The sequence below is a fragment of the Moschus berezovskii genome, chromosome 3 (genome assembly GCF_049115385.1).
Source record: "Moschus berezovskii isolate FMDL1 chromosome 3, NW_MosBer_1.0, whole genome shotgun sequence".
In the NCBI taxonomy this organism is placed as follows: domain Eukaryota; kingdom Metazoa; phylum Chordata; class Mammalia; order Artiodactyla; family Moschidae; genus Moschus; species Moschus berezovskii.
In genome coordinates, this window is record NC_142462.1 from 46539525 (window position 1) to 46563566 (window position 24042).

Genomic DNA, 24042 nt, shown 5'->3' on the forward strand with positions numbered 1-24042 from the left:
TATCACTAAATACCCACCAAAATGGCTACAGTATAAGAACAAACGGAAGGCAACATGCTGAAGGTTGAGAAACCATAGGGAACTAGCTTGGAATTTTTAGTGTTGGAAATGATATAGAGTAACTAGAACTTGTATCTGTGCTGGGGGAAGTATATGTTGGTTTGGCCCCTTTGGAAAACAATAAGCTGAGCATATTGATACCCTGTGACCTGGCAGTTCAACTCCTAGATATATACTTAATAGAAACTCATAAACATGTTCACCAATAGATGAGCACTAAAATATTTATAGCAGCACTATCCATAATAACCCCAAGCTACAGGTCATCAGATGCAAAATACCTTTGCTATGCTTACTCTTTTCCTAGACCACCCTTATCTGGTCTGCTTCTTTATTCCCCACTTCAATTATAAATCACCCAATTTTTCTAGACATAAATTTTAGCATCATTCCTAACAATGCCCACTTTGTCCCAAACCATATCCAACTGCATAAAAGTTTTGTTCATTACTCATTAGATTGAATTTAATGTTAATGTCTTGTGCATTCCACAGTATTTCTGGCTTGAATTCACCTCGATATCAAAATGCCTTCTTAAGCTCTTGTGTCAGTATCTCAAATCCAGGTAACTTACTTTAAAAAGTGGGGAGGGGGGGTGGGAGTTGTTGGCTTATTGTACCAACTATGTACTGCCACAATAATGCTGCATCAGAAAATAAAACAAAATCTCTGTGAAATATAATACTAAAATTTATTTTGGTCTGTAAGTCTGTGAATTAGGTGAGCAGTCTGTTGATTGGACTGGTTTGAATAACCTTGGCTGGGCTAGTTTATGTGTCTGAGGTAGACTGGCAGGTCGGCTCCCTAGTATTTGGGTGGTCTCACCTTTTCTCTCGGAGAAGGCACTGTCGACCCACTCTAGTTCTCTTGCCTGGAAAATCCCATGGATGGAGGAGTCTAGTAGGCTGCAGTCCATGGCGTCACTAAGAGTCAGACACGACTGAGCGACTTCACTTTCACTTTTCCCTTTCATGCATTGGAGAAGGAAATGGCAACCCACTCCAGTGTTCTTGCCTGGAGAATCCCAGGGACGGGGGAGCCTTGCTGTCTATGGGGTGGCACAGAGTCGGACACTACTGAAGTGACTTAGCAGCAGCAGCAGCAACAAATTTTCTCTATATGGTTTCTCAACCTTCAGCATGTTGCCTTCAGTTTGTTCTTATGGCAATGGCAGGGTTTCTAAAGAACAAATTGTCTTAGGCTTTCTGAGGCCCAGGCTCATAACAGGAACATAGGCACTTCTGCCTCATTTTCTTGCCCAAGGCAAATCACAGCTATGCCAGATTTAAGGCATGGAGAAATAGATGCTACATTTTGAAGGAAGGAGAGGAAAATTCACACTGCAAAGGGCACGGGTAAAGAGACAGAGGAAGACTTGGTGCCATTTTCACACTCAATATACTATACTCATATAAACAAAATTTAGAAATGGGATGAAGCTATTTTCAGAGAAGGTTAGATATAAGGATTAAACTCTTTTCTCTGTTCAGCTCTAATCTGTAATTTTAGGCAGCTAGCATATACTCTTCTCTGTTCCTTTCACTGTGGTCAAATAATTATTATCATTAACCCAGTCAAGATAAGGTAGGATCCTCTTTCCTTCTACAGTCAGAAAAAAAAAGGGAAAGTGCATTCACTGAAAGGGGGAAGAAGAGTGATGGGAAGCAAAATTAACATGACTCTGGTCTTAAGCAATTCAGTTCCTTCACATTCTTATACTAAACAGCATCAGTGGAGTTCTTCTCTATTAACATCTCATCATGTTACTTCCCAGCTTAAATTCACTGCCTGAAGTTAAAATAAGCCTTTTAGTATGCCATGATGTGCTTGTCAATGTGCTGCAAATGTATCTCTCTAGTCTTTTTCATCTGCTTCTTCTTTCCTTGGTTACTCAAAGATATAGCCATAGTGACCCATTTGCCATGACAAAAATGTATGATGCACTTTTAGTGCAATGTTTTAATTACATTTTCTTGATTATTTGGCCCAAATCTATATCTCCTCCATGTTTTCTATCAGACCATTTCAGCACCCAGTGATGTATGATCAAGTCATACTGTATTTCTGTCCCTACTCACTGGAAAAGACTCTGATGCTGCGAAAGGTTGGGGGCGGGAGGAGAAGGGGACGACAGAGAATGAGATGGCTGGATGGCATCACCGACTCATGAGATGGCATGAGTTTGAGTGAGCTCCGGGAGTTGGTGATGGACAGGGAGGCCTGGCGTGCTGTGATTCATGGGGTTGTGGAGAGTCAGACACGACTGAACGACTGAACTGAACTGAACTGAAACCCCTGATATTTTATGATCCAGTGCCTTTACTTAAATAGTATGCCTCTCCCTTTCTCATTCTCTGGCATAAACCTGATTATTCTTCAAATCCTAGGTCCAATATTTTCCTCTGCATGAATCTTGCTTTATCACTAATTATTCATTATTCTCCCATAACTCCTATCATACTACATTATGATTATTTGTATTTTTTCTAGCACTTCTCCTTCTGGAATTCTTTTATTTTTTGTCTTTTAATCCTCTGTGTTAGCATCATGTCTAGACTATACTGTCTACACAGTAATTCCTGATAATTATTTTGTTTATAGTAATTAGTGCTGCTGCTGCTAAGTTGCTTCAGTCGTGTCCAACTCTGTGCAACCCCATAAATGGCAGTCCACCAGGCTCCCCTGTCCCTGGGATTCTCCAGGCAAGAACACTGGAGTGGGTTGCCATTTCCTTCTCCAGTGCATGAAAGTGAAGTCGCCCATGCGTGTCTGACTCTTAGCAATCCCATGGACTGTAGCCTACCAGGCTTCTCCGTCCATGGGATTTTCCAGGCAAGAGTACAGGAGTGGGGTGTCATTGCCTTCTCTGATATAATTAGTAATCTTCAATAATTTAAGTGCATATAAATGTTGGAGGCTGAATTGAAAAAGGATACTATGTAGTCATGAAAAATATTTGCAAATCTCCTTGAATAGAAAAATCACTAGGTTTCAGTTCTGAACACTAGAATAAAAATAGGTGATTATTTTGAACATTCAGTCTTCTCCAAAACCTTCAAAACACCTGAAACTAGTGGAGTTCAAAACTCACTTATCAACTTTATCTTTGAAATTTCATTATTGTATTAGATATGAATTATTCTCTCCTCCCATACAAAAACAGTGTCACTATCTTTTGAAATTAAATATCCAATATTTCTTCCTTGGTCTAATTTGAATGTATCCTCTGTCTAAGCAGTGATAGATGCATTTTTACTTTGTTCTGTAAAACCATAAGCACTAGTGATAAATGAGCAGTGTCTGTGGTTACAGTCGTTCTTATCTCCCTTGAAGCAGAAAATCTGGCAGTCTCTTATCTAAACTTTAAGAAGTGGAGATAAACCTTGATAGAAAAATGTTTCTGGACTGCCATCACTTTTAGCAAGAGTAAACTATTTAAACTAAAAGCAGCTGTTTGTTTCCAAAAAATAAATCTAAAAGTAGAATTCTCTCCAAGGAATGGCATATAATTCAATGTAGCTTTCAATCAAGCACAAATGCAACTGTCCTGCACATTTATCAGTTATAAATACAAAGCCATTTTATAAATTAAGTTCTTTTGGCTTTGAACTAAACTGACAATTGAAATAATGTCCAGTCTGTGCCATTAATATTATCAAGGAAGTAGTGTTAATATTGTACTACAAGCTATTAAGCTTATAAACACCTATATTTTATTTTTCTAACAATTGGTAAATCAATTTGCTAGATTTTAACTTATGTCTCATCAAGTGGGAATTCCCCTGAAAGTTCTTACAGTAGAGTGACTCCTGATGGAGGAAGGTAGTTCAAGATCAGCGTTCCTATTCCCTTTCAGAAGGGACAATAGAAAGAAAAAGAATTTCATGGAAGAAGAGAAAAAGATAAATCCTAACAGTGAAGAAGGCAGTAAATAAACAACCATTTCTGTATTATGAGGGACAGAGGTGTACATTTTAAGTCTGAAAACTGTCATCCCAATTTGTTGCCTTCCTTGCTCCAATTAGCTCAGGGTTATGATGTACCTGATCTAATTGCTGACACAAATTGGCTTTTTTTTTCCTTTCTTTAATGCTTATTCTTTGGCATATGTAGGTACAATTTTTTCTCTTGCACAAATACTAGGCTGAAATATAGTAAAGTGTAATGTATTTTCAAGTTATTTCATTAACATAACTTTCAAATCTCTTCCCCTCTTCTTCCCTTCCTCATATTCTTTTCTTCCTTTTTGTTTATCAGAGCAAAAGTGAATATTACCACAGCTGAGCAAAAATATTTTTCTTTATAAATAAATTAATATAAGATATATGTATATGCATTTTGACTAAATCATATTAAGATCAAGTGGCTAATTAAGTGACATTCCCTTAGACTATAATATATGCCTCTGTGAATCTAAGTACCAAGGAATCATTTTCCTGTCATTTTGCGGAATGGAAGTCACCAAGTTTGACTTCCAAAATACTGTAGTACTTTCTAATTCTTTTCACATTTGGCTTAAAGAAAGACATTTTATCTGTAATTAAATTTAAAATTTTCTTTAAAATTATTGTGAAATTTTGTTAGAAATTTGGAATGCAAGGATTTTGCACTGTAAAGTTCAACATTCAGAAAACTAAGATCATGGCATCTGGTCCCATCACTTCATGGGAAATAGATGGGGAAACAGTGGAAACAGTGTCAGACTTTATTTTGGGGGGCTCCAAAATCACTGCAGATGGTGATTGCAGCCATGAAACTAAAAGACGCTTACTCCTTGAAAGGAAAGTTATGACCAACCTAGACAGAATATTAAAAAGCAGAGACATTACTTTGCCAACAAAGGTCCGTCTAGTAAAGGCTATGGTTTTTCCAGTAGTCATGTATGGATGTGAGAGTTGGACTATGAAGAAGGCTGAGTGCCAAAGAATTGATGCTTTTGAACTGTGGTGCTGGAGAAGACTCTTGAGAGTCCCTTGGACTGCAAGGAGATCCAACCAGTCCATCCTAATGGAGACCAGTCCTGGGTGTTCATTGGAAGGACTGATGCTAAAGCTGAAGCTCCAATACTTTGGCCACCTGATGTGAAGAGTTGACTCATTGGAAAAGACCCTGATGCTGGGAGGGATTGAGGGCAGGAGGAGAAGGGGACAACAGAGGATGAGATGGCTGGATGGCATCACCAACTCGATGCACATGAATTTGGGTGAACTCTGGGAGTTGGTGATGGACAGGGAGGCCTGGCATCCTGCGATTCATTGGGTCGCAAAGAGCCGGACATGACTGAGCAACTGAACTGACTGACTGACTGATATGAACAAATAATTTCTACTCTAGGAATTTTGTTGGGTAAATTCAGCTGTCTTATTACTAATCAATCTCCTTCATAGTTGATGTTGAGAATAAAGTTATCAGTTAGCTTTATCTTTATCCATTGGGAGAACTACAATCTTTGAATAAGTGTTTGTGTCTGGTATCATATTTTAGTTGTGGTCCCAGTTTTCATAGTAGGAAATATATAATAGAGGAATTCAAGTAATACTACTGCTTTAAAATTATGAAATATTTTTCTTGGCACAATCATGCATTTCATAGCTATGATTTTCCAACTCAAATGATTAGTGACAACAGATAGCAGTGAAGGGGTAAGGCACTTCTGTTTCAGTTGGATTGGGTGGAAGTAATTGAAAGTTTTACTGGAAGACAAGTAAATTTATACAAGAAAAAGTAAGCAAGAATCATTTCTTAAAGAGAAGTCTTTAAGACTTACTGTCAACAAAACTGAGCTGTTAAAGTAATTTTCTTCATTAAATTGTAGCGTTCTCCCCTTCCCCAAAAGGACTTGATTTTTCTTAGCATCCTGCCTCCACACTTTGAATAATTACACTCTCAGAAGGTACTGAGTATATACCAATTCCAATTACTTCATTACAAAATAGAGATCTTCAAAGAGGAAAACTACTAGTGAGTTATAATGGTAAAGTAAATATAGTTTCAGAAAAAGTTTTATCCACTCTAATGGATTGGTCTACTTTTTTTCAGTCCTTCACACCAGTTAGAAGTTAAGGTTTGTAGAACAACATCCTTTAGGGCTGACAAAGGTTTGTGTAGTCAAAGCTATGGTTTTTCCAGTAGTCATGTACAGATGTGAGAGTTGGACCATAAAGAAGTCTGAGCGCCGAAGAATTGATGCTTTTAAATTGTGGTGCTGGAGAAGACTCTTGAGAGTCCCTGGGATAGCAAGGAGATTAAACCAGTCAATCCTAAATGAAGTCAATGTTGAATATTCATTGGAAAGACTGATACTGAAGCTGAAGCTCCAATACTTTGGCCACCTAATGCAATGAGCCAGCTCATTGGAAAAGACCCTGATGCTGGGAAAGATTGAGGGCAGGCAGAGAAGGGGCCGACAGAGGATGAGACAGTGGGATGGCATCATCAACTCAATGGACATGAGTTTGAGCAAACTCTGGGAGATAGTGAAGGACAGGGAAACCTGGAAAGCTGCAGTTCATCGGGCTGCAAAGAGTCAGACACGACTTAGTGACTGAGCAACAGTGAACAACAACCACATAAAGCCTTGTGTTTAAAGCAAAATTGCTCTTGGAAACATTCCAAGCTAGTTGCTGTCTTCTGCTTAATTATAATTCCCCTATCTCTTGAACTAGTTTCCAGAGTTAGCTAACAGAGCACAGTTTATCAAGATGGTTCTTTAAGCATCGATTCTAATTTTCTCATTTTTTTTCTGCACAATTTTTACTTATTCTTTCAAGTTTTACTAGTTACCTTTAATGTTTACATTATCATATCACCTATATTCAGATATTAATCCAACTTTAAATTATCAAATGGTTGCTTCCTCATATATTTTTACTATTTAATCTATTATCACTACTATATCTATTAGTGAATTGAATAAGTACCTTAACTCTATGAAAATATGAAAAGGACAAAACTTTACCTTCATACTTATTGCATTTTTGTAGTGGATTTGTGTTGAAATTGGGCTTCATGACTGAAAAACAATCTTTGTTCCACATTTATTCTCCAACATTTAAAGCAGTAGACTTAAATGATAGCTTTAAAATTTTACTTCAGTTTTACAGTTTATTATGCTCTAGTATAATCCTTTATACAATTTAAACATTCACTAACACTTCCTTATTTTTTGTTTCACTTTGTCATATCTCCTGTGGTTTAAAGTTCATACGTCTAACATTCTCTCATAGCACTTTAGAGACAAAGCTTTTTTGAGTACAAATTTGTACCTAACTGCTGATGCATAATGCTTGCATCGATTCTGAATTGTCTTTGAGATTAAACATCCAATTCTTAAAAGTTCAAAGTATAATGACTTTCTCTTCCTTGCTTCTGCCATATAAAGCAATTGAATTTCACTTTCGCAACATATTTAAATGATATATACTCATCAAGGGATTCATTCATGTCTTACTGCCATTCAATATCTGCCAAAGACTCCTTTAAGACTGACAATTCAGGACAGCCTAGCAGACATTTTTAATATCCATCAGAAAATATTTTCCAAGTTCTATCCCAGTATTATGTAAGAGGACATTTAAAAAAGTGTCTGGGTCTTCTGTTTCAGTCTTCTACATTGATATAATATCATAGCCTGCACTTCATAAAAGAATTCTTTAAGTATTAACCATGAAACAGTGATTATGCATCTTCTGAAAGTTTTTATTTAAACAGGTATTATTAGAATAATTAAAATTAATTAAGTTACCTTTGTAGTAGTTAAAGATATTTTCTACTCTGTTGTTAAGTGTCATAGAGGGCAAATTCCCAGTTGATTTCTGAGGGGGGGATTGTGTATTTACATGTGAATTAGTGTAATTTGTGAGTGGCACAGTGTTTGTTTGCCTTCTTTGGCCTTAATTTTCAGAACATGTATAATCACTTATCACAATATTGGTAACTTTTTAAATCTAGGTCTTGACAACTCCTATATCTGTGGCTTACATTTATTTTTAAATTTCATAATATTTCCCCCTTTTCCTGTATATTTGATTTTATTCTTGCCAAAATCTTATTGGAGGATAATAATCATCATAAGTAAATTGAGATGAGATAAATACACTGTGACAACAAGAAAACACTCCAAGAAAACCAATCAAAAATGGGCAAAAGATCTAAATCAACATTTTTCCAAAGAAGACATGTAGATGGTAACCATGAACATGATAAGATGTTGAGCAACACTAATTATTAAAGAAGTTACCTGGTTCCTCAGTTCAGTTCAGTTCAGTCGCTCAGTTGTGTCCGACTCTCCGCGACCCCATGAATCACAGCACGCCAGGCCTCCCTGTCCATCACCAACTCCCGGAGTTCACTCAAACTCATGTCTATCGGGTCAGTGATGCCATCCAGCCATCTCACTCTCTGTCGTCCCCTTCTCCTCCCGCCCCCAACCTTTCCCAGCATCAGAGTCTTTTCCAGTGAGTCAACTCTTCGCATGAGGTGGGCAAAGTATTGGAGTTTCAGCTTTAGCATCAGTTCCTCAGGTGATAAAGAATTGTCCTGCAATGCCAGAGATCTGGGTTCAATCCCAGGATTGGGAAGATCCCTTGAAAAGGGAATGGCTACCCACTCCAGTATCCTTACATGGAGCATCCCATGTACCGAGGAACCTGGTGGGCTACAGTCCATGAGGTCACAAAAAGTTGGACACAGCTGAGTGACTAATACTTATATTTTCTTTCACTTTCAAATCAAAACTACAATGAGGTATCACCTCATGATGGTGATCATAATCAAAATGGTCAAATCAAAAATGACCATAATAAAAAAGTCCACAAATAATAAATCCTGGGAAGAATGTGGGAAAACAGAATCCTCTAACACTTGGTGGGAATGGAACAGTCACCATGGAGAACAGTATGGAGGTTTCTCAAAAAAACTAAAAATAGAATTACCATATGACTCTGCAATCCTTCTCCTGAGCATATCTTCAGAGAAAACTATAATTCAAAAAGACACGTGCACCCCAGCCTTCATAGCAGCACGGTTTACAATAGCCAAAACATAGAAGTAACCTAAATGTTGATGGATATTTGAATGGATAAAGAAGATGTGGTACACACACAAACACAGGCATACACAATGCACAATTACTCAGCCATAAAAAGAATGAAATAATGTCATTTGCATAATATGGATGGACTTAAGAGATTATAATACTAAATGAAGTAAGCCAAGCAGAGAAAGACAAATATCATGTGATATCACTTACATGTAGAATATTAAAAATATATATATATATATATATACAAAGGAACTTATCTACAAAATAGAAAGACTCACAGATGTAGAAAACAAATTTATGGCTACCAAAGAGGGAAGGGGTGGGTAGAAATAAATTACAAGGTTGGGATTAACCTCTCAACCAACAGGGACCTAATAATGTATAGCACTGGGGTCTACACTCAATATTTTGTAATAACATTTGTAATAATCTACAAGGGGAACGAATCTGAAAAAGAACACACACACACACTCATACATATATGTGTACATAACTGAAGCACTGTGTTGTACATCTGAAACTAACAGTATACTGTAAATCTACTATATTTCAATAAAAGAAAGAATTACACTAAAAAAGTTAGACAGGCAAAAAAAATACATTGTTAAAAAAATAAATACTTCCATGTAATATAAACCACAATTATTAACGGAATCATAACTACCAATATGCAAAATGTTAGCTTCTATTTTAAAGAGTCTTTGTCTCAAAAGTTAAACTTTATAATTAGTAATAACTGCTGATTTTTTATGATAATTAAGATTTGTCAAAATAGAGAGCAGTTGTCTTTGTCAATGTATTTATTATCTAAAGATTTTCTTTAGAGGAAAAATATCAGTGTGGCCTGTTTAGATTTTAATTTGTGGTGTTAAGTCACATAAATATTTATCAAAAAGAAACTTGAACTCTCTTATGGTATACATCTGCTACTGAAGAGCTGCAACTCACACATCATATGTCTTTTCTTGACAAACTGTGTGTCAGAAAGGAATGCTTAAAAAAATGAAAAATAAGAAAATGTAAACTCCTATCAAACCCATTAGAATCATGGGTACATAATAATATAATTATGTCTCGTTAAAGAATTCTGGAAAAATATCGAGCACATAAGACAGCTGTTGTGTTGCTTTTTAAAGGTGAAACAGATTTATAATCTCTCTGTTATAATCCCCATGCACAAATATCAGGGATTTCTCAGAGTAATTAATATTCATAACATTAAAAAGAAAACAAGTATGTCTTTCTTTGAAAAACATTAGACTTTGCATATTAATTTTAAATTGACTCAAATTATAAGAGTAAGTACTTTGGCCACCTTATGCGAAGAGCTGACTGATTGGAAAAGACTCTGATGCTGGGAGGGATTGAGGGCAGGAGGAGAAGGGGACAACAGAGGATGAGATGGCTGGATGGCATCACCAACTCGATGCACATGAGTTTGGGTGAACTCCGGGAGTTGGTGATGGACAGGGAGGCCTGGCATGCGGCGATTCATGGGGTTGCAAAGAGTTGGACACGACTGAGTGACTGAACTGAACTGATAAGAGTAAGTAAGATGTGTTATTTTATGCAAGACTGAAAGATGTCTTAAATAAATCCAAATGAAAATGGAAAACTATTAAAAGATTACAGTTATTTTCAGAGTAGTCATGCAAAAAAAGTTAATTGCTTCTTCTTATAAATTGGATTCCTTAACATCCTTTTATAACAATCTTATAAAGAACATAAAGAAAGCAAAAATGAATTAAAAAAACAGAATGAATTGCATAATAAAATACTTCAAAAGAAATTGTGCCTTAAAAATCTATTTACAATCATTACAAATATAATATTTATATGGCCTCTTTTTCTGAATCTGTGTCTCTTTTTGCCTCTCTGTCTTTTGCTTCCTCTCTATCCTTTCTCTGCTGTGTCCCCAAAGTATTTAAGATCCCTTATATGGAAATACATGAAATTCACCAAGAGCATTATCATGGTCTAACCAAGAACACAGAAACTGCTATATCCATGTTTTAAACAGTTAGTTTAATGACAGAAATTGTTTACACAGGGGATAAAATAGTGAGAGTCCAAATAGGGGACACCGAAGCAACAGAGAATTTATCAACAGGAAGTAGCTACCATCTTCAGTTGAAGAGACAGGGAAATAAAGCTGCATTAGGGATGTAAGGACTAGAGACTCCTCATAGGAACTAGACCCACTGCAGGTCTGTCTGACAGGAAGGAGCCAGGTCCATGCAGAGGAAGTGGTTACTGCCTGCAATCCTGCAGAGTAAGAGCTAAGAAGTACTGTGGCTTCTACCATCCTGTGGACTCCATCCTCTCTTCCGAAAGAACCTCCTATAGGCAGAAAATAGTAGGAAACCAGCTGAGGGAAGCTGGGAAGTGTTGGCTACAGCGGTCAGCCTCACTGTGAAGAACAGACTAGGGCAAGGTAATAATGAATACATGTGAAGTCCCCATAAGGGGTATATCCAGCTTCTAGCAGCTAGCTACTGGCTAGAGTTACTGCCTTTCTTTAAGAGAAACAGGGTGGAATCTACTGGGTGAGTTCATGGAAGGACTGTGGTTAAAACCAGGTCCAGAAGTTAAAGGTCACTCCACACTTCCTGTCTGTATCATACCATAGGCTCCACTGGGATTCCCTCTTTTCCCAGGTTGGGCTCCAGGAATTACTGGCTTTCCAAGGTCCTTCTGCAACAAGAGGGAAGAGGGCAAGACACCGTCTTTAAAAGAATGACATTGGATAGCTATTGGATATGACAAAAACTGGTTCAGTTCAGTTCAGTCGCTCAGTAGAGTCCGACTCTTTGTGACCCCATGAACTGCAGCACGCCAGACCATCCTGTCCATCACCAACTTCCGGAGTCTACCCAAACCCATGTCCATTGAGTCAGTGATGCCATCCAACCGTCTCATCCTCTGTTGTCCCCTTCTCCTCCTGCCCTCAATCTTTCCCAGCATCAGGGTCTTTTCAAATGAATCAGCTCTTCACATGAGGTGGCCAAAGTATTGGAGTTTCAGCTTCAACATCAATCCTCCCAATGAGCACCCAGGACTGATCTCCTTTAGAAAGGACTGGCTGGATCTCCTTGAAGTCCAAGGGACTCTCAAGAGTCTTCTCCAACACCACAGTTCAAAAGCATCAATTCTTCGGTGATCAGCTTTTTTTTAATTTATAGTTCAATACTCACATTCATACATGACTACTGGAAAAACCATGGCCTTGACTAGAAGGGCCTTTGTTGACAAAGTAATGTCTCTGCTTTTTAATGTGCTATCTAGGTTGGTCATAACTTGCCTTATAAGGAGTAAGCGTCTTTTAATTTCATGGCTGCAATCAGCATCTGCGTTGATTTTGGAGCCCAAAAACATAAAATCAGCCACTGTTTCCACTCTTTCCCCATCTATTTGCCATGAAGTGATGGGACCGGATGCCATGATCTTCGTTTTCTGAATGTTGAGCTTTAAGTCGTTTTCACTCTCCTCTTTCACTTTCATCAAGAGGTTCTTTAGTTCTTCTTCACTTTCTGCCATAAGGGTGGTGTCATCTGCATATCTGAGGTTATTGATATTTCTCCCAGCAATCTTGATTCCAGCTTGTGCTTCCTCTAGCCCAGCATTTCTCATGATGTACTCTGCATAGAAGTTAAATAAACAGGGTGACAATATGCAGCCTTGACGTACTGCTTTTCCTATTTGGAACCAGTCCTGTTGTTCCATGTCCAGTTCTAACTGTTGCTTCCTGACCTGCATACAGGTTTCTCAAGAGGCAGGTCAGGTGGTCTGGTATTCTCATCTCTTTCAGAATTTTCCACAGTTTATTGTGATCCACACAATAAGGCTTTGGCATAATCAATAAAGCAGAAATAAATGATTGTCTGGAACTTCTTTCTTTTTCAATGATCCAGCGGATATTGGAAATTTGATCTCTGGTTCTTCTGCCTTTTCTAAAACCAGCTTGAACATCTGGAGGTAAATTCATGGTTCACATGTTGCTGAAGCCTGACTTGGAGAATTTTGAGCATGACTTTACTAGCATGTGAGATGAGTGCAATTGTGAGGTAGTTTGAGCATTCTTTCGCTAGAACTAACTAGATCCAAGACAGCAGAAGATTTGACTTCCAACAGACTTTGAAATTTGTTGTATGCTCATTTTAATATGTCAGCATTCTAAATAACGTACCCACCTGAACTATGACAGTTCTGAGATAAAACCATAAAAAAAAAAAAAAAGTGAGGTGTACCCCATTTCCTGGAAATCCCCACCTCTTCCCAGATATCCCTGCCCCTCTCCAGAAACAGTTGCAATACTCCTCCCACTCATTAGCCTATGAAATTACTGAGCCTGTAAAAACGAAGCACCCAATATTTGGGGCCCTCTCATCTTCTGAGAAGCCCACATTCTGTGGTGTGTGTTTCTTCCAAGGCCATTCTTGCCATTTGATATGGGCCACATTCTGTCTATGGAATGTGTATCTCTCTAGATAAATCTTACCTATCACCGTGTCTCTCACTGAATTCTTTCTGTGATAAGACATAAAGAAACTGAGTTACATTAAGTCCTGAGACCAGGTATGCTATCTCAATTACGAGACACCATGGATTCAAGTCCCAATTTGGTTTAGACTGAGTTCACTTCCCAATCTGAGGTGCGCCGTTTCACCTCTGAACCTCCTCTTCTCTCCAGGCCCTACTCTCCAGCTGCTATTTCTGGCAGCTTTCTGCAAGGCCATAGCTTTCATCACAATTGGGGCTGGTGATTTCTATGAGTACCACTACTAAGACAGACAAGACATCTGTGATATCTCTTCCTGAAGGGGGCTAGCCTATTTGACCCGGGTTGGGGGGAACAGAAAGGAGTGTACTATAGAAATTTCAAAGGAAGAAATGATAGGAACATAACACTGAGCAAAGATGAGGTTAGTATAATTTACTGTGTGTGCTAAGTCGTTTCAGTTGTGTCCGACTCTGTGCACCCTATGGACTGCAGTCCTCCAGGCTCCTCTGTCCATGAGGATTCCCCAGGAAAGAATACTGGAATGGGTTCCTATTTTCTTCTCCAGGGCATCTTCCTAATCCAGGGATTGACCTGCACCTTTTATGTCCCCTGCATTGTCAGGAGGGTTCTTTCCCACTAGGGCCACCTGGGAAGCCCTAATTTAGTGTTAGTACCTGACAGTCAGCTTTTTGATCGTGATGTAAGTGACTGACATCAAGATTTTGATTGCTGAGACATCCATTTCAAAGACATTCGTCTCAAATAAACATATTGCCAGCTATACAACTAAAGAAAGATTCAGGCCACTCTACCCATAAAGTTACTTTTAGAACCTGAGTGACCTAGATTACTGACCTCTTGAGGGAGCACTCTTTTCTATTCCCATGCTCTCATTCCTACTCTTATGTTTTAAATTCACTGCTGCTGCTGCTGCTAAGTCACTTCAGTCGTGTCCGACTCTGTGTGACCCCATAGACGGCAGCCCACCAGGCTCCCCTATCCCTGGGATTCTCCAGGCAAGAACACTGCAGTGGGTTGCCATTTCCTTCTCCAATGTGTGAAAGTGAAAAGTGAAAGTGAAGTCGCTCAGTCACGTCTGACTCGTAGCGACCCCATGGACTGCAGCCCACCAGGCTCCTCTGTCCATGGGATTTTCTAGGCAAGAGTACTGGAGTGGCTTGCCATTGCCTTCTCTGTTAAATTCACTAGTAAAGAGTAAATCCACACAATCCTGGGGACCCCACCCATGACCCCAACAAAGGCAGAACCCCATGTTGTTGCTTTCTCTCTGTTTTTCTGTTTGACTTAGCTCTGTGGCCCTGGGCATATTGTGTACCCTCCATGACCTGTGAGTAATAAAACTTGTTTTTCAAAATTTCCTGATAGTTGTTGCTGAGGTGCATCCTGCAATCATAATAAGAATCAGAAGGGCTGGTCCAGCCACAACATTGGCTCCTTCTGGAGAAATGTTTATGGCAAATCACTGCAAGTAGTACAGTCCCATGTGGTGCCCCAGGCAATGCTAGCTGATGGCTGAAACCCAGCTGAAACATATACAGAAGGGCCATAAAATTTTAGTAAATTATAAATGGAGGCAACATTTTTAAAATCTTCCTTACCAACAAATCTAAGAGTAATGTACAGGTAGCCATATAGTTTACAGAGACAAAAATTACTCAGAAGAGGCAGATCTTTCTTGTTGCCAAAACAAGAAATGAGTTTAAGTGTTGTAACAAAAAGAGTTTAAAGTAATGAATACTGTCCTCAAAATCCTTGCAGTGATGAATTTCATTCTTCATGATTTTTAGAAATCTAAAAGAATACTACTGAACAAGAAACAGTAGGGGTTCAGAACAAGCTTTCACCCAAATGTATCATATTTGTAAGAGGATTATTTTGAGCTAAAGACAATCTAGATACAGGTTCAAGAGAAACTATTGCCTATCTCTTAACTACCTAGAAGAAATTAAATTGAGGATTTTTCCAAGAAAAATAATTATTACTAGAGATAAATTTTATCTAAGTAGTTCCATCTATATGGCAGGGCAAAGATCTAATTACCAAACATCTGCTCTTCTTATCATTCTGTGAGTGACCCTCTTGTCCTTGGAATCCCTGGGCTCCTATCCCATTCCTTAGACAAGAATGCCATGTATATATAAATAAATAAATATGTATATATATATAATTTCATCTTTCTGTCTTTGAACTTCTCATGTATGTCAGATTCCCATATGTACAAAACTAAGTTTAATTCTTTACTGTTAATTTGTCTCATATCAGTTTAATTCTTAGGCCAGCCAGAAGAACCTAGAAAGGTAGAGAAAAGTTTTCTTTTTCTCCTTCCTGACAGTTTTGGTACCTAACGTGGGCATTCACTGGCTGGAAAACTGCTTTCTTCCAAAAACTATGGCAGATGAATAGATTTTGGGACATCTGACAACAGCAGGCATAATAAGGTGACATTTCTTGCCATATCAGTTTCCCAGATTCCAGCCTACTGTATGGTACGTTAGAAGTGAAAATGGTAAGAATTGTCTTTTTTTCCCCGCCCCTCTCTCTCTTTTCTAAATTAAGATTAGCAAGTTTCCCTGGTGAATCAGTGGTAAAGAATCCACCTGTCAATGCAGGAGACACAGGTTTAATCCCTGGTCCAAGAAGATCCCCTATGCCTTGGAGCAACTAAGCCCATGTAACACAAATGTTGAGACTGTGCTCTATACCCTGGGAGTTGCAACTACTGAGCCCGTGCACCACTTGCTTCAACTAGAGAAAAGCCCATGCAAAAAAAAAAAAAAAAAACACAGCCAAAAATAGATAAATAAATTCAGATTAGCAAAAGAAAGTATACAGGCTAAAGGGACTCTAGAAAATACTTGGATGTTATATTCTGGTTTTCTGTTGATCTTGTTCCTGCCAGAGATGGTCACTGTTTTCTCTCTGATCGCTGCCAGTCAGAGGATACATATGCACCCAGTGGGCAGCTGAGTAGGCTGTGGATCCAAGATAAGGGAACTAAAGAAATGGATAACTTGTGGGTTGGTAAGTAACTCTGTTCTGTCCAATAGGGGGGAAAACAAGTGATTATCTGCTGCTTAAAAACAGCCCCTCATCGTTACTGCCTTTACTTTCTTAGGTTTAACTCTTAGAGTGAACTTTCTGGATTTTGTGAGGGCTGCAATATTTCCACTCTTTTATAGTATAGCACTTACCTACATGGTTTAGCCACAAAAAAAGCTTATTGGACCGAGCTGCTGTTAAGATTAACAGATACTACTCATCATAATGGCCACATAATGGATTATTTGAATTTATTAAATTAAAAACAAATATTGATAGCTCTAATATTGGTATAAAGGCTAAGTGTTCAGTTCAGTTCAGTCGCTCAGTCGTGTCCAACTCTCTGCGAACCCATGAATCACAGCACGCCAGGCCTCCCTGTCCATCACCAACTCCCGGAGTTCACTCAAACTCATGTCCATTGAGTCGATGATACCATCCAGCCATCTCTTTCTCTGTCGTCCCCTTCTCCTCCCGCCCCCAACCTTTCCCAGCATCAGAGTCTTTTCCAGGGAGTCAACTCATCGCATGAGGTGGCCAAAGCATTGGAGTTTCAGCTTTAGCATCAGTCCTTCCAATGAACACCCAGGATTGATCTCCTTTAGAATGGACTGGTTGGATCTCCTTGCAGTCCAAGGGACTCTCAAGAGTCTTCTCCAACACCACAGTTCAAAAGCATCAATTCTTCGGCAATCAGCTTTCTTCACAGTCCAACTCTCACATCCATACATGACCACGGGAAAAACCATAGCCTTGACTAGACGGACCTTGGTTGGAAAGGTAATGTCTCTGCTTTTGAATGTACTATCAAGGTTGGCCATAACTTTCCTTCCAAGGAGTAAGCGTCTTTTAATTTCATGGCTGCAATCAGCATCCGCAGTGATTTTGGAGCCCCCCAAAATGAAGTCTGACACTGTTTCCACTGTTTCCCCATCTATTTCCCATGAAGTGATGGGACCAGATGCCATGATCTTTGTTTTCTGAAAGTTGAGCTTCAAGGCAACCTTTTCACTCTCCTCTTTCACTTTCATATGTGTGTGTGTGTATATATATATGTATACATATATGTATATATATATACACACACACACATATGGGCTTTTCTTGTGGCTCAACTCAACTGGTAAAGAATCCACCTGTAGTGTGGGAGACCGAGGTTTGTTCCCTGGGTTGGAAAGATCCCCTGGAGAATGGAAAGGCCACCCTGTCCAGTATTCTGGCCTGGAGAATTCCATGGACTGTATAGTCCATGGGGTCACAAAGAGTAAGACACAACTGAGTGACTATCATATATATATATACTCTCAAAATATAATAAAAATAAACTCAAATGTTTTTCAGGTTAGTGTGTTTTAGGATTCAGTTCAGTTCAGTTAAGTCGCTCAGTCGTGTCCGACTCTCCGCGACCCCATGAATCACAGCACGTCAGGCCTCCCTGTCCATCACCAACTCCCGGAGTTCACTCAAACTCATGTCCACAGAGTTGGTGATGCCATCCAGCCATCTCATTCTCGGTCGTCCCCTTCTCCTCCCGCCCCCAATCCTTCCCAGCATGAGTCTTTTCCAGTGAGTCAACTTGTCGCGTGAGGTGGCCAAAGTATTGGAGTTTCAGCTTTAGCATCAGTCCTTCCAATGAACACCCAGGATTGATCTCCTTTAGAATGGACTGGTTGGATCTCCTTGCACCTTCAGTAAATAAAAGGCAATTTATGTTTGTTTGTTTATGTAAAACAAATATGTCATTAGACTTGTCACCATTAAGTATAAAACTTTTATTTTACCTGGTTCACTTAAAGTCAAATAGGCTCTGGAACAAAAATTTTCAGCCAGAAAAATAATTTAGGATGATGACTGATGATGCCTAAAGCCTAATAAAGATTTTTTTTGTGGTGCATCCATGAAATTAAAAGACACTTACTCCTTGGAAGGAAAGTTATGACCAACCTTGATAGTATATTCAAAAGCAGCGACATTACTTTGCCAACCAAGGTCCGTCTAGTCAAGGCTATGATTTTTCCCGTGGTCATGTATGGATGTGAGAGTTGGACTGTGAAGAAAGCTGATCGCCAAAGAATTGATGCTTTTGAACTGTGGTGTTGGAGAAGACTCTTGAGAGTCCCTTGGACTGCAAGGAGATCCAACCAGTCCATTCTAAAGGAGATCAATCCTGGGTGTTCATTGGAAGGACTGATGCTACAGCTGAAACTGCAATACTTTGGCCACCTCATGCGACGAGTTGACTCACTGGTAAACACTCTGATGCTGGGAAAGGTTGGGGGCGGGAGGAGAAGGGGATGACAGAGGATGAGATGGTTGGATGGCATCACCGACTCAATGGACATGAGTCTGGGTAAACTCCGGGAGTTGGTGATGGACAGGGAGGCCTGGCGTGCTGCTGTTCATGGGGTCGCAAAGAGTCAGAAACGACTGAGCGACTGAGCTAACCTGAACTGATTACAGTTTTTAGGTGAACTTTTTAGAATAATTGTTTTATGTTGTCTAGTCTCTAAGTCATGTCCTTCTCTTTTGTGACTCCATGGACTGTAACCCCCAGACTCCTCTGTCCATGGGATTTACTAGGCAAGAATACTGGTGTGGTTTGCTATTTCCTTCTTCAGCGAAGTTTCATGATTCCAGTATTCTTGCCTGAAAAATTCCATGGTCAGAAGGGCCTGATGGGCTACAGTTCATGGGGTCGAAAAAGTTGGATACGACTTAACTGCTAAACCACCCAGGGATTGAACCCATGTCTGCTGCTCTGCAGGCAGATTATTTACTGCTGAGTCACCAAGGAAGCCTAATTGTTTTATGAGCTATTTACTTAAAAGAGTTTCCCAAATCTCTGGTAATTTTTACCATTAGAGTTTTGCTAAATTAAATTAATGATTAATTAAATGAAATTCATTGAATATTTAGATCATTCCCAAATGAGATACTGAAACATTAATTACTGAATATAGGCTTCTTTTTTACAGAGATATTAAAGATATTCAGAACTATTAGTAAATATGTTTGGTGCCACACTGAGAAGCTTTCTATGAGCAAGCATGTGTTTTCAGAAATTAGAAAAATTATTTTTTGCCAATCTAGAGAATGCTATAATGTAAAATGCAATTCATAATTGCTTAGTTCTTGATTTTCACTAGAAACAATAACTTTCTAAGGGTAAAAAAGGAGCAGGGCACCTCTGTATGCAAGAAAGTAAGATGGGTGTTTCGGTAAAACAAAATTTATGAAAAAGGAGTCTTTGAAAATAAATTTTGTGTGTTGTAAGGACTGGATAATACTGGAATGAATTTAACCAAACAAATTAGTTTTAATATCAAGAGTAAACTGGCACAAAATTGGAATTTGGTTTTCTCTCTGTTAGAAAACAAAGTTGCTTTATTTTTACCTACTGGTCTGCTCTTGATAATAGAAGATTATGAAGGTTTTTCTTTAGTATTAAGTAATCCAACTAGAAAAAAAAATATCTTTTGTCTTCTGAAAACAAACACTTATGTTCTGTGTTGTCTTTGAATACTTAACTAAATCTACTCTGCTCTATATTAAAAGAGCTAAGTGATGCTCAGAACTATATAAACTTCTATATTTGCCTATATTTACCTTTAACTGTCAATTTGGTTAAATGGATAACTAAGTGAACTCAGGAGTTGGTGATGGACAGGGAGGCCTGGCGTGCTATGATTCATGGGGTCACAAAGAGTCGGACACGACTGAGCGACTGAACTGAACTGAACTGAAGCACTGTTTCACAGTGACCTATGATCCTATCTGACAAAATGTTTTAAAACATTTTGGATATTTTTTGACAAACTTCCCAAAATCAAATTGTAATTGAAGTCTTTTTGATTTAGAACTAACTTTGATATATGTGATACTTCAGAAAGTCTCTGACATATCTTAAAAATCTGCTATCTTTCCTTATAAAAAGTCGGTATTATATTAATTAGATATTAGATATGTTTAGTTAACGGAGAAGGCAATGGCAAGCCACTCCAGTACTATTGCCTAGAAAATCCCATGGATGGAGGAGCCTGGTAGGCTGCAGTCCGTGGGGTCGCTAAGGGTCGGACACGACTGAGCGACTTCACTTTCACTTTTCACTTTCACACATTGGAGAAGGAAATGGCAACCCACTCCAGTGTTCTTGCCTGGAGAATCCCAGGGATGGGGGAGCCGTCTATGGGGTCACACAGAGTCGGACACGACTGAAGTGACTTAGCAGCAGCAGCAGCAGCATGTTTAGTTAAATGGGAAATATTTTCAGATAAGAAATAATGTTATGCAGCAAGATGGATGAACCTGCTGCTGCTGCTAAGTCGCTTCAGTCATGTCCGACTCTCTACAACCCCATAGACGGCAGCCCACCAGGCTCTGCCCTCCGTGGGATTCTACAGGCAAGAACGCTGGAGTGGCTTGCCATTTCCTTGTCCAATGCATGAAAGTAAAAAGTGAAAGTGAAGTCGTTCAGGCGTGCCTGACTCGTAGCGACCCCATGGACTGTAGCCCATCAGGCTCCTCCATCCATGGGATAGTCCAGGCAAGAGTATTGGAGTGGGGTGCCATTGCCTTCTCCCATGGATGAAACTAGAGATTCTTATATTGAGAGAAGTAAATCAGAAAAAGACAAATAACATATGATATCATGTGTAGCTTTGAAAAAGGCTACAAATGAACTTATCTACAAAATAGAAAGAGTTACAGATATAAAAAAACAAACTTATGGCTACCAGGGCTAAGAGAGGGAAGGACAAATTGGAAGAATGGGATTGACACATACACACTACTATATACAAAATAGATAACTAAGGACCTACTCTATAGCACAGGGAACTCAATACTCTGTAATGACATATATGGGATAAGAAGCTTAAGAAGAGAGGATATATATACAGATTGCTATACACTTGAAATTAACACAACATTGTAAATTATACCCCAGTCAAATTTTAAAAAATTAATGTTACAGCTTCTTAATTGTGTCTGTATATGTATATGTTATCAAATGTTTCAGAAATTGTGTGAAATTCTTGGAAGTTTGATGTGTCCTGACATAAAATGTTCAGTTCAGTTCAGTCCGTCAGTCGTGTCCAACTCTTTGCGACCCCATGAATCACAGCACGCTAGGCCTCCCTGTCTATCACCAACTCCCAGAGTTTACTCAAACTCACCTCCATCGAGTCAGTGATGCCATCCAGCCATCTCATTTTCTGCCATCCCCTTCTCCTCCTGACCCCAATCCCTCTCAGCATCAGAGTTTTTTCCAGTGAGTCAACTCTTCGCATGAGGTGGCCCAAGTATTGGGGTTTCAGCTTTAGCATCAGTCCTTCCAATGAACACCCAGGACCAATCTCCTTTAGAATGGACTGGTTGGATCTCCTTGCAGTCCAAGGGACTCTCAAGAGTCTTCTCCAACACCACAGTTCAAAAGCATCAATTCTTAGGCACTCAGATTTCTTCACAGTCCAATTCTCACATCCATACATGACCACGGGAAAAACCATAGCCTTGACTAAACGGACCTTGGTTGACAAAGTAATGTCTCTGCTTTTTAATATGCTATCTAGGTTGGTCATAACTTTCCTTCCAAGGAGTAAGCGTCTTTTAATTTCATGGCTGCAATCAGCATCCGCAGTGATTTTGGAGCCCCCCAAAATGAAGTCTGACACTGTTTCCACTGTTTCCCCATCTATTTCCCATGAAGTGATGGGACCAGATGCCATGATCCAATGTTATCTATCCTCAACATTGGGTCAAACCCTAAAAAGCATTGAATCTGTATCTCAGTAAAATGCACTAGATGACTTGCATATAAAGGCAGTAGCAGCAGAATCTGTAAAGATCGTGTCACACGTGAATGAAGTCCATTCCACTTCTGCAAAAAAACAAATTGACCCCTCATTGTCAGACTTTGGTCAACCTGATGTTCTGTAACAGGGCATCAGACTGCTCCTGAATCAGAGAAATTTCTGAGAGTCAATTCCTAGAGAGGTTGAGAGGCAGTCCTGGGTTCCTGAGGAGGAGAAAGGGGTCTGGGGCTCTCAAAGAGAAAAGGACAAACGTTCTTTTCTACATGGCTTTGTCTTAGTCAATATAACAATGTATGTTGTTCGAGGACATGTTTCTCCTTAACAAAAACCTTCTGACTAATCCTGTCATTTTAAAATGCATATTATGGGATTGGGTCTGGTGAGATCTTTCTATTGTTCATTCTAAGCTTGTTAATTTAAGATGTTTATTGTGGGAGTGGGTCTGAATAAAAGTATATAAGGCCTTGATAAGACTAGCTAGGGGGCACAATCCATCCCCTTTCTGATGTCTCTGTCAGAAGCTTTCTCTGTCCCTTTTCTTACTTTAATAAAACTCTGCTACACAAAGGCTTTCGAGTGATCAAGCCTGGTCCCTGGCCCCGAAGCTAAATCTTCTTCAGAGATCACGAATCTGACATCGTTCACCATAAGCTGTCATTATCATGGGTAAATAATAGCTATAAATTAAACAGTCAGTATTATAGGCATTCCTAGAAGGCCACTGATCCTTCTTAGCTTCCCTGGTGAACCCCATTTTTTTTTGCATTCCTTCATCGACGATAGTGTATGTGTATGCATGTGTTCAGTTGCTCAGTCGTTTTCATCTCTTTGCGACTCCATGGACTGTAGCCTGCCAGGCTCCTCTGTCCACGGGATTGTCCAGGCAAGAATACTGGAGTGGGTTGCCATTTCTTCCTTCAGATGATCCTTCCCACACAGGTATCAAATCCATGACTCTTTGTATCTCCTGCATCTCAGGTGGATTCTTTACCACTGAGCCACTATGGAAGCATTTAAGATGACTCAAACTGTAAATGTGTGCACACCAAGTTGTTTTAGTCATGTCCGACTCTTTGCAACCCCATGGCCTGTAGCACACCAAACTCATCTCTCCATGGGATTCTCCAGGCAAGAATATTGGAGTGGGTTGCCGTGCTCTTCTCCAGGGGATCTTCCCAACCCAGGGATTGAACCCTGGTCTCTTGCATTTCCTGCATTGGCAGATGGGTTTTTTACCACTAATGCCATGAACCCAAACTGTAAGTAGACATTGCCAGAAAGATTTCTATAAAATTATGAAAACTGTCTACCAGCAATCTCTGACCTATCAAGGCCATAACCCTGGAAATATATTTATGTCATCAAAGGCCTCAGACCTCCTCTCTCCAGGTTCTTTGAACACCTGCAGCTGAACCTCATTCAACTGTCACTTAGTATAGGTTATTAAAATCTTCTTGTTAATTGTATGCATGTTTTCCTGATGGGTTGAAGCATTGCTCTGCTGCCTTGTAAACTTCTTGGAATTATCACTGTCCTTATCATTTTCAATCATCAGACAAGGTCAA